The sequence below is a fragment of the Zophobas morio genome, unplaced genomic scaffold (genome assembly GCF_036711695.1).
Source record: "Zophobas morio isolate AGI-343-1 ecotype UQ-CSIRO unplaced genomic scaffold, CSIRO_AGI_Zmor_V1 ptg000267l, whole genome shotgun sequence".
NCBI lineage: Eukaryota > Metazoa > Arthropoda > Insecta > Coleoptera > Tenebrionidae > Zophobas > Zophobas morio.
Window position 1 is genome coordinate 1 of NW_026972371.1, and position 12,766 is coordinate 12,766.

Here is a 12,766-nt window from a genome sequence, read left to right on the forward strand (position 1 = left end):
TTTTATTATTTTTTTCCTATTTTATATATTTCTTGTTATTTATGGATACATTGTAGCTTAAGTTTAATTAATGATAAAATTTTTATAAAATATATTTTTTTATTATTTTATATTTGTTAATTTCAATCTTTGTCTTTTATTATTTATTACTGATTTCTTATTATTTTCTACAATTTAATTCATAATATTTTTTTAATTATTATATTTTATTTATTTATTTTTTATTTCAATTTAGTTTTTATATACTTTTGAATCATATTATTTTTTATTTTTTTTATGTATGATAGTTTTTCATTATCATTTTATAAATCAATTATGATTATTTTAATTTTAATAATTACTTTTTATCTTTTATTTAAATATTATTGGTTTCTTCAATTTAGTAATTTATAATTATTAATATATTTTATTTATTACTTTTTATAATTATTTTGTATTTTTTATTTCTTCTGTTTTATTTATTTATTATTTATATTAATTTTTATTTTTAATTTTTTTTTTATTTTTTTATTTTCACCGTTATACGATGTTACTAACGATGTTATTAACTTGTGTTTATCCATTAAACTCGTTACCTTGCTAAAATGAAACAAGTAACGACCTTATTGCATATTTAATATAATTTGTAATATTAATTTAATATACTCTATTATATATTTTTATAATATAGTTTTTAATATAATTTATTATATATTTTTAAAATTATAAATCTAAATTATTTTATATATTTTTTATAATGTTAATTAGTGCTTCTACCTAAATTCAACTAAACTACTTTGATTTATCTGTGCCATTTATTATTTATTTCACTGTTTTCCTTTTTTTTTTTTTTTAATTTTTTTTTATATATTTTAATTTTAATTATTTTTTTATTTTATAAAAATATACCGAGAATGTAACGTTTAAGAAAATTTTATTATAGAATTAGAATAATATCGATATTTATATTTATTACTCTTAGTTACAAAGTAATAATTAATGCGAAGTTTCCAAAGTATTATTTAAAAAAAATTTATAATCTGTTAATAATTTTAATTTTACAAAAGTTTCCTTTTTATTTTTTATTTATAACAAAATTTTTTGTAAGGTATAAAAAGTTTATATATTTAAAATAACTTGTTTATTCCTTATATATAGTTATTATATAATAATATTATAAAGTTATTATGGAGTTATAAGACGTTGAAACTTATTATCCAAAAATTTTATTTTCCTTTTATTTTTATTATAATACCTTAAAAAAATATTACTATTTATATTTTTTTCTATAAAAGTTTCGTTATATATTTTTTAACTTTTATATATATAAAAAAAAAGCCTAAAAAGTAAAGTTTATAGGAATTATAGAAATATTATATAATTAAAGTAAAAATATGTACTCATATAAAAAATAACTTTTTATATATAGCTTTTATATGCAAAAAGAAAGTTGAGCAGTAAAGCTTATGAAGTTTTTATTTAATAATACAAAAATATGTGTTTTTATATTTGAAGAAAGTAGTGGAAGTTTTTAAAAGTTTTATATTTATAAGAAAGAATGTATAAAAAATTTTAAAAATATAATTAGTTTTCTATTAAGAAATATAAAAAAAATTTTTTAAAGAAAAAGCCTTGAAAGTTCTAAAAAAGTTTTATTTTTTATAAAAGTATTTCTTATACTTAACTATTAAAAAAAAGGTTTATAGTAAAAAGTATAAAAATAAAATACAAAAAAAAATTAACTTTTTATGTCTATATACTTTAAATATCGTTGTAAAAGTTATAAGGAACCTACTGAAAGCTATAAAAATTTTTATTTTTTGTGAGTTTTCAAGAAAAGTTATAGGAATTTAGAAAAAGATTTATCTGCGAACAATATATTTATTTAAATAAGTTGTTTTATATATAAAAAAGTTTAAAAAGTTTTTTTTATAAAAATTTTCATATACAACACATTTTAAAAATAAAGTAAAGTTTTTATATAAATAAAATAAAAGAGTCGATAGTATTGTATAAGAAAACTTATATATTTTTTTATAACAAAAACTTTTATGACTAAATAAAGAGTATAGGGGGAAAAAGGTGTATTAAAATTTATATTGAGTAAAGTTTCTTTTCATTAAAAGAAATAAACAAACTGATGAAAAAGTAAAGTTGTTTAATATAATTATATAGAAAACTTTTACATATTATAATAAAAACGATAGTTAAGGTATAGATCTTATATAAACATAAATTATTATAGAGAAAGATAAACTTTTATTACAATAATAGAAAACTGTAAACTTTTTAAAATATTTTAAAACTTTTATAAAAGGTTTGAACGCTTATATTTTTGAAGATTTTTTTAGATTTATTCATACAAGAAACTTCAAGTTTTTTTAATTTGTTAAAAGTTAAAATATTAAAAACAATATAAAAAAAATTTATAGACCAAATTAAAGAATATAATAAAAACATACTTTTGGTTACGGGAATATAAAGTATTATTAAACTTAATAATAAAAGGTTGTACTTTTAGAGCTCTTCTTTTATTAAAAGGAGAAACTTTTATTATAGTTTTTATATTTTTACTAAGTAAAATTTTATTTTAAAACGAAACAGTAAATAAATATTATAACAACTAGAAGCTTCGAAACTTTATTTAAACTTGTATGATCTTAATATAAGTTTTTAAAAATAATAGAAAAGTTTACTTTGGGAACATGAAATCCTTTTAACTATAGTAAAAGTTCATTTAAAAACTTTTATATACGTATTTAAAATAAGAAATAAATAAAATATACGAAATTTATGAAACAAAATGATGAAAATTTTTTTAATTAAAAAATAAATTTTAAGAAAAAATAAAAATACAATATGAACAATGAAGAATAAGAGAAATAATAAACTAGTATATAACGCTCTTTATATGCTCATATTAATTTTGTTATATGATTTTTAATAGACAGGTTTTAGTGTTTTTGTATTATAAAAAATAATAAAAGTTTATAAAGAAAAAAAATTTTAGGAGTATATTATAAAACCCATACAAAACTATTATTATTAACTTTTATTATTGGGTTGAAAGAAGAGTTATACAAATATGCATATATATTTTATTTTTATTTAACTAATATTAAAAAGTAATAAATAGTAATATTTTTAAACTATAGTAAACTATTAATTATAAAAAGTTATTATGTATTTCTGTTATTTCTTTTTTCTTACTTGGGTTCATACTATTATTATCCTTATACCAAATACTTTAGTATGCTTTCAATTTTTAAACATAACAGTTATTATAAACCTTTTTACTAATAAATTAATAAATATATATAATATATAATTAAAAAGTAAAGCGTTTTATATAACTTAAGTTTTTTTTTCGAGTGCTGTATTGTATAAAGTATTGCATTCTGTCAGAAATAAACAGTAAAACCTTTGAGTCATAGAAAAGTTAAAAAAAATTCTTTTATATCTATTAAATACCGCAAAGGAAGACACTATCAATGAAATTTCACGTGTAGAGGGGAGCGGATTTTCGGCGCTGGAAAGTATTGCTAACTACCTCGTGACACGAGGAAAGTTGGTTTCAAAGGTAATAATCATGATAATAAACAAGAACAGTTTATATATATATATTATTAATATATAATAATAATAGTTTTCAATACTTTTTCTACAAGCAAAAGTATACAATGGTCTTTTTTATCAATAGTAGGTTAGGATTAATAACGTGTGTTCGGAATTATCCGGGGGGGGGATACTATGAAAGCCATGTGCTCAATTTATTTTAGAACATTTAAAGTTTAGTAAGAGCTTAGGACCTTACAGAAATTTTTCTTTGTAAAAGAACCATGTGCTTAGCTATTCCAGAACCTTTTTGTAATTTTCTAAAAGACTATTAAGCATAATTAGGAAAATACAAAGCACGTGGCTTCCAGGATAATTTATTTCAAGTAGAAATACCATTTACGTGATGGATGCATTATTCGTTAACATTTTTGTTTAAAGAAATCCTTTTTAGTTGAAGGGGTTTTTCATTAACTGATGCATAATAGCTAAAAACTTGGAGTCTTCCAGGATATGTTTTTTTCTTGTATTGTAATATTCATCGTAACAATATCATATTAAAACTGCTTATTAAACGTTTTTGCTTACATTTATATTGCTCTTTAAATGAATTTTATAAGATGGCAATTTTACGCATCCTCATAGTGTTACTAATATAAGATAACAATAGATGGATATAGACTGGATAGGAAGTTTCGCAGTGTAAAGCTATAGCGTTTAGCATGTGAATATTTTTACTTTCACATTTTGACTTTGTTTAATTTTTTATCTATACTTTATAACTTTTATTCTGGGGGGTAAATAATAACTTTTAATACTTTCGCAGATACTAAAGTATCCACAAATTCAGGACTACCAATTAAGCATTTCTGAATTAGATGAAAAAGAATATATAGATATGTTATTTTATTGTGTAGATTTGCGGGATATATATACTACTCTACACGATATGATCATTAAAAATATTGAAAAGATCAAAAAACCGCGAAGCAGCAACAGCAACACTTCAATGTACTGAAGCTCCTTCTTTTAATTATAAAAATATATACTATATTATATAAGTATTAGAGCATTGATAATAAAGTTAAGTTAAATTTGTCGCTATCTTGTGGTGTTTATCAGGAATGTAACTTTAGTTGTAAAGTGAAAAAGAATCTTTTTTTTTAAAAATATAAATGTATCTACATAATAAACATAATAATTTACTGTTGACGTAAAATAATATATATATTATATTACCAGTTAATGTGTAATATAAATGAGTAAAACAAATAAAATTTTGGGTATAAAAGAGTTACTTTTTACGCTTATGTTGTAATATTTATGATGAGAGTTTACTTACAATTTAAAAATATAACTTTTTATGTGAAAATACAAACACATAGTGAACATATAACTAACGTATAAAATGAATAAATATTTGCTAAAAATGAAATATAATTTAACAAAGCCATATTAATAAGATTATGGGTATCTAGAAGTTACTTATTACGCTTGTGTTGGTGTTCACTATAAGAAAAACTAACTTTTAAGAGGAAATATAACTTGTGTAAATTTATTATATACAAAATAGATTTGTAGTTAACGTTAATAAATAAATAAATAAGTATAATAGAAATTCAAAATGTTACATGTAAAACAGCTTATATAGAGTTTATTGAAAAAAAGGCATGGATGGTATTATAAAGTTACTTGTAACTCTTATATTGTTATATATACATATTAACTTAGAAATAACGTTGAAATATACAATTCTAATAATAAATAGAATTAATATAAAACCGAGATGATAAAAGATATAAATAAGGTCATAGATTATATTTTGAAGTTATTATAACGCATATGATCTCAGATACAGGATACCATTACTGGTGAATCCGATACCGAATTTTTTGTATTTTACAATTGCATTATCGTTACAATTAGACAGTTTTAACTTTACCAATTACTCGAAACAGAGCGACTAATATTGTTGGTCTTCACTAATTAGCTAGTTCTTACTTCCATACCTTTTGTTCTCACGTACTCAACAGGAAGAAGTTAGATTACTAGCCAACTTAGCATATCTCGCCAATATTTCATTAAAGGCTCATCATGAGCTGCTTAATTACATTAAGAATAGATAACTTCTACTGGCAATGTAGTATCCTACGCTAAGCTCTCAAAGTTCAAAGTTTAAGGTTATTTAGCATATTACCCCAATTATCAACACACAACATTAGCCAATCTCATAGCTACAAGTTTCTCGCTAAAGAGCCCCAAGGCACAAGGCAGGGTGTTAGCCATAATTTGCACTAAAAGATACAAGGATTATAGCGCTTGCCTCAGGGCTAAAGCAACCTATGCATTTTTACTTATTGTAAAAGCATCTTTTTCGATACGGGCAATTAAGATCTTATCACTTTCCGAATACAACGTGAGCCACACAAAAGGGTTGTACTCAGGAGAGTACCACAATCACGCTTCATTGGTTTTCATAGCATAGCAAAATCAAGGTTAATTAACCTATCAATTTAATATGCTATTTGTGTTTTCAATGAATTCAAGTATCAAAAATGATACTAGCCGTATCTTGTACTATTGTTAGAGTTACAAAGACATAGAGGTTACTGGATTTTTATCGCAAACGCCTCATAAAAGTAGAGGATGACATGGCCCTAGACAGATATTGTTGCACTCACACTGCATTCCCCCTTCGGATGGCGACCTCTTGACTTATATCGAACTCCGCGGGAAGCCGCCAGGAATTGATACATTGACTGACGAGCATTTTTATATAGGGCCACTTTTTTTTGGCCTCTTTACGATAGTGACCTAAGGGCAAACAGCAATACTCCCTTCACTAAAGAGTGTACACTACTGGACGAAAGCAACAAGATATTGCTAACGGTCGATGCGACTTGAATGGGTTGTATGGGATTTCCACTACGAAGCCGACCTATACGACTGGGGCCTAAAAGCTTAACTTTAAAAACATGAGCTTTGAAAATAGCCTAGATAGCTGTAATGCAAAGTCCAATAATGGTTCCGTACGAGTCCCCGTGCAAAGAGATAAAGTATGTTCAAGTATATTAAAGTCACGCACAGGGACACGCGTAAAAAACGAGTACGAAACTAATTGTGTAAGCCTTACAACGGTTTTTAGAATCCTTAATTTTCAAAAATCACCCCTGACGAAGAGGAGATAGCGCTATTAACCCAAAGAATTAAGAGATACTGACAAGTTCTTTGCATTTTCTGGGTTGAAAGCACTAAAATGTAGTACCTACTAGTAAACAATACTACTAATACAGTACTATTACTATACTACTACGATAATACTCAACTCTATCCTAGCAGTAAGTACTATATACTTTCGTCAACTTTAGTTAGCCAAAGAGTGATTCAAGCTAGTACACAGTATGGTACTTGTATAATAACATAGTATAACTGTATACTACTCAATCATATTACTGGAAGCAGACTTTATTTAACTTCGCACACAAAGTGATCACAGCACTATGTATTCTACCAGTTCGGATTTCGCATGCACTTAGATTCATGCTAGCAGTGTTTTTTACTTACCATTTATTATAATAACAGGTATTGACTGAAGCTTTCATCCGCAATTATTCATTAAAGCAAACGGGTTAGCATTACTTAGCCGAGGGGTAGCACACCGCCCCAAGTAGAAAAGCGCGAGGAGCAAAGGCCAGGAAGCACAGTAGTATATCTAGAGTAGCATCTATTTGTCAAATGTTATTAAGCAAGTGACAACATCTCTTCATTGCAACGGCCGACCTCACATCATCATAAATACGTTGCACAGCTCTATTCCATCGACCATCATAGCTCTAAATAAAATAGGTTAAGGCCATAGGTAAAGTAAGACCTACCCAAGTCTGTAGTTAGTTTTTACCATTATTAAGAGCAGTTCTTTCGAACCGTACATCACACAACTCTCTATCTCTCTGCGGACAACGCCCACCCTAATAACTATGTACCTTCGCAAGGCAACCATATAATGATTGTTTTGTAATGATTCCAATGTTAATTTTTTACTTTATGTCTCAACGCACAACAGAAGACCACAAGCATCATAGCGGGCTACTAAATATCACAAAGATCTTTCGTAACTAAAATGAACGTTGCATTCACCGGCAGATGGATATACACCGTGACGGATCAGCACTGTAGCCAAAGATGACAACTACAGCCCTCCCTAGAGTTCGGCACAAACTAACAAAAATCAGTACTGCTCAATTTAATATAGAGGCGTGATCTTTTTCGTGCGTTTTGCGAGATCAGCCTGGGGATCTTATCATGGAACCCTGCTTTAATCAAAATTGTACATTAGTGGACGAAAGCTGTGAGTTATAGCTAGAGGTCGAATAAATCCCAGTAAGAGATCAACCTACGCAGTCGCCTGTTTAGTTGTCCAAACAGGGCTAACTTTCTGCAGACACAGCCCACCAATGGTTCATCACGAGCCCCGCACTATAGTTGAGTTAAAAGTGTTAAGGTATGATAAGCATATAGGAAGTGGATAAAAGAACGAGCATGGAGCTAAATTACTATAACCTTATAAAGTTCCACTTTAGTAGAACAAAACTAATTAACTACCACTCTAGATATGATAGCTGACTCGCTAGCTCTACAAAAGTAGAACAAAAAAAAGTTCGAGAAGACGAGGAGCGCACCTACTTTAACCTTATCTAACGGTACTAAAGCTCCTTTTTTTTTCTACGCCAAAGTTGAAGAGTTTTAGTTAACAAGACCAAAAATAAATTATGGGTCATCAAGGTCTCAGTTAATCAACCAAGCGAGCGCAAGAGGCCTACTTTCCTAAAGAGTGTAAATCTTATTAACCACAATTGGACCTTAGCTTGCTACATGTCTAATAATCAAATGAACTGACATTTTACACCTTAGAGTGCTTAGCTTATTTGACATCTTGTGGTCCTTAGTATGAATGGTCGCTTGTCACTTACCAACAAACTACAAAATAGAACTAGAGAACTTGCTAAAATCCTAGAGTAGAATGGAAGAGAGTCTAATCTAATTAATAAATTAAGAAAATAAAATAATTTAATTAATATTATATAATAATAAAAATCTAATTGAATAACTTAATGATTAATCGAGGCTATTTTTTATAGTCTAAAAAGAACAGTTTCAGTTATGTAATGGACTCTACTTATTTAATACTGCGTCCTCGGTGGATAGTTGCGGACAGAAGCTCAAGGTGTATACTAATACAAGACTCAGAATAGCTTATGAGTGATACGGAAGAACCTTGTTGGCCTAAATTAGGGTAACTTTCAACTTAAATCTAGTTCTGGAGTAATATTATCTAGTGTTAAGCTAAAGCAGTCTTCTTCCGTTAGAGTGTAAGAATTCATTGTAACTAACTTTAAAAATTAATGGTACTTAGCTGTACGTGGCAGCATTTATAGGGTTTTGACTAAATAAACTTTCCTTAAGTTATGTACTTATCCTCTGATAACCATTCTACGGCGTATAAGAGTGTCATTAACTAAGTGATTACGTGCGGTTTTGAATCAGTTTTGTAGCTAAGGTTTTGAGTAGCTCGCTTGGATTAATTGTCCTATCGTGTTGAGTGATATCCTAAAAGAAATATTAAGAAATACCAATAATGACGAATTAAATAAGAATAAATTACTGGAATACACTAATGAGAAATTCAATGAGAACAGCTAACCTGGCAATCCTTTCACTAGTGACCTTTGAGAGCTCACCTACGGGGAGAGTAACAATTAAATTAGTTATTCCTTTTGAAGGCATAGAGGTATGGAAGAGTTTATTATTTAAAAATGGTCTAACATTAGTACATGTTAAGCCAAGGCCTCTTGTTGCACTAGTAGTCTGCTCCCGCCTCGTTAAACAAAAGCATAAAAGTAAATTAGTCTTCAAAATTACCGAAGGAGTATTATTCCTTATAAAACTCAAACAAAACATCATAGAAAAATACTCAACAATCTAACTAAGTAACTTTCTTAGGGGTTTCAAGTTTGTTCAAGTCTAAACCGGAAGCTAGCTCTAACAAGTAACACAATACTAACGGTAACTTTAGGGCTCTAACTACAAAATTGGTAAAACCCTTCATTGTTAACCTTGTATGCCTCTATAGTCCATGCTAAGATTGTACTATAATGATAAGCCCTTGTCGTGTGCTATACTATTTTGATCTATTGCAAAGATTTTAAATAAGCAGTTGCTAACCTAAGCTTATAACGTACTCTTCTGTTTTGGAGAGCCCAGAAATTAACTCATGAGGGATATCTATCACTCTTGGCAGTGATAACTAAGTTTTAAAAATAAACTTGGTCAATAAATAAATAGAGAGGGCTAAGTTGGTAGAATCCAAATGAATTTACAGGGAAGTAGCTAAGATGAGCCTACAAGTCATTATGATAAGGGGAATTAGGAGGAAAGTAATAGCTACCATTATTAACGCATGGTAAAGTGGTAGATTTGTGTCTGTATATTTGTAGCTCCTTAAAACCTCTTGGTACTATTGAAAAACTACCTTAATTCTAGGGCTTTTAGCTTTATGATTTAATTAGTTTATAAAATTCAACTTAGTTAATCAAAAATAGTTATGGGTGAGCTTGAGTAATATCTTTGCTATTAGTTGTAACTGATTTAGTTGCACAAGACTAGAAAGTATTATCTTATTTTATTGTATTCAGTGTTGCTAAAACCTTCTTGTCGAAGAAACTAGTTTAAACCTAGCCAACACCTTAGTAATGCCTTTCTTTTAGTGCTATTTGCCCAAGAAATAAAGAAATTTAGTTTTTAATTTCTTGTAGTTTATTTTACTGAGTTAGTAACACTGTTAAATGGTTAACATTACTGGTTATTGACATTATTTAAACCCTTTTGGAGGCGGTTTTGCATAATTAAGAGGTTAAAAGTGACATAAAAAGAGAACGGAACCTTGTTGCCTGTGCCAACGCTTCGTATCTTTATCTTTTAACATCTTGAGCGCTCGCCTGGGGCGGTCACTCTGAACTTGGCTGTGACTCTAGCTTATAAGCCCTGTTCGGGAAACATTGTAGTTCACCTAAACTGGCAACTGCATTGACCAATCTGTGGGTGGGTCAATTCGACCGTTAGCCATATCCAGCGACTTTCGTCAAGTTCCATACACTCTTTAGCGAAGTAACGAGTTCTGTTAAGGTCGCCTAATCGCTATTGTGAAGCGTCCGAAAAATAATGGACCTATAGTAAACATGCGTCGTTGGGTTCAATAAGTATTTTCCACAACGACGCCTAAATTCAAACATAATCTAGGTGCACGTACAGAATGTCCATCCTCGGGTAGATAAAACGTTAAATGGTGTTACGAACCCGCTTTGTGATGTTTAGTAACTCTCCAGGATGGAAGACCTTGGTAACTTGAGTTGAAATTATATAAGGAAAGTTTAAAATATTTGCTCTGAACTTGTTGTCTATTCTCTTAAGGAATTTAACTCGAAATTCTGAATATGGTTGCCTAGCGAACTGACCTAGCGACAAGTGTAAGCGTTTACCTAGGAGAGTGTTAAGTACGACCTGCGTATCGAAAGATATACTCTTAAAAATGGTAAAATAATTGAAATACAAAAGATCTTTGGCAGATGCTGCATACCCTGTAAGCTGTTCAGTAGCTTGCAGAAACATGTTGACTAAAAGAAAGTTGACATCAGAAATTGAGTGACAGTTAGTTTTATGATAGCCAAACCGAGAATGAGTGCTATTTTAGCAATGTTTCCGGTGTTGGTTGATATACTAGAGTTATTTCCTGCGCATAAACTGGTATTAAACTTATCGTACTGGGGTCCCGCAGAGAATTCGATCTGACAAACTGAAGAATGGAGTGCTGGTGATACCTGCGTTCCTGAGCGAATAGCTGCGGGCGAAGGCTTCTGACGTACTTTGTTAATTTTATACTAAAGTTAGACTATATAACTGAACTTGACACATAATTTTCCGAAGTGGTGTGGGTGAAACCATTAAGAGGGTATCTAGCCTGAGTGATACCTAATAATACTATTTTGCATCGTATATAAGATGCCTGCTATAGAAAGTTAGAAGGTTAAGTACTACAACAACGAAGTTGTGCGTACTTCTGTACAAAGTATACAGTGGTAAGAGTGCTACTACTGTGCTAGTTATGAATGCTGTTATGTTAACGAAAGTTAAATAAAGAACAATGTACTTGTAGCTAGTATGTAGGAAGATGCTATCATGTTAAACTGCTAGTCTATGTACTAGAGGTAGGTACTGTGCGGTTAACGTAACTTAGCTGAAGTTGATGAAAATTGGCTGAAAGTTGACTGAATGATGTAGTGCCTATTGCTAGGATGTGGGGTGTGCTAGCAGTAGTAATATGGTAGTAGAGCTGTTAAAGTAGTGTTATTAGCTAGTTAAGTTATCTAGTATACTATTGGTGAGTACGTGCGACCGAAAGCCTTGAAGACTGGTTGATTACAACACTATGTCCCGTTCCTGGACAACCCTGGACCACTACTGCAGTCAGATACTTAGGCTGAAAACCTTGAACGATTGGCTAATTAACCATGAAGTTTTGGGGCTAGCTATCAGTGCTGTTAGTATAGTGCTGTGAATTCAGTTTAGAAATATGGTGCTGGTTACTAATATGCTGCAGGTCAGCTTGTGCTAGTGTTAGTTTCTTGTATTCATAGACCAGCCTAGCTAAAGGTATCTCGGGTATAGAAACTAAATAGTGTTGTTACAAGTATATCTATATATATGAGGCGGATCCCTCGATAATTATTTCGTTAAAATTCATTTAAATAATGTTACTTGATATATTGTAGGAATAATAGGAGAAATGCAATATTTCAACCATATTGATATAATTGCATCGTTTTAATAATTTATTTTTTATCAATTCTTGTTTGCATTAGGAACCGTTTTAAGATTAGTGTTCAGAACACAAATTAAACTTTTAGGAGCCGCCGTAATAATTATTAAGGAAGTTCGTCTTGTTTTTCTAATTAAAAAAATTAAAGTTTATATTTTGTTTCTAGTTATTCCTCTTTTTTTTTAATGTTTATTTTGTTATTCCCTTTTTTTTTTCAGGTTGGTAATCTATTCTTTAGGGCAGATTGCCTAGTTATAGCTGTAGTTTTTTTATATATATATCCGATCTTGCAATTTTAATAATAGTACTCTAGTTTTTAGCACAAAGTTATGCAAGTGAAGTACTTTAATATGTTTAATA

General features: G+C 29.0%; 1 long non-coding RNA gene across 3 annotated transcripts; it reads right to left on the reverse strand.

The window, feature by feature from the left end:
• Positions 1-6,983: 6,983 nt before the first annotated feature.
• Positions 6,984-9,424, reverse strand: LOC135119499 (uncharacterized). Of its 3 annotated transcripts, none has more exons than XR_010278247.1 (6): positions 9,358-9,424; positions 9,236-9,272; positions 9,062-9,141; positions 7,928-8,010; positions 7,315-7,847; positions 6,984-7,258 (listed from the first exon to the last, which is right to left on the reverse strand). It is a non-coding gene; the product is annotated as an uncharacterized LOC135119499 (long non-coding RNA). The 3 variants fall into 3 exon arrangements; XR_010278246.1 differs by having other exon boundaries at positions 7,315-7,844; positions 9,197-9,272; XR_010278245.1 differs by having other exon boundaries at positions 9,197-9,272.
• Positions 9,425-12,766: the final 3,342 nt, after the last annotated feature.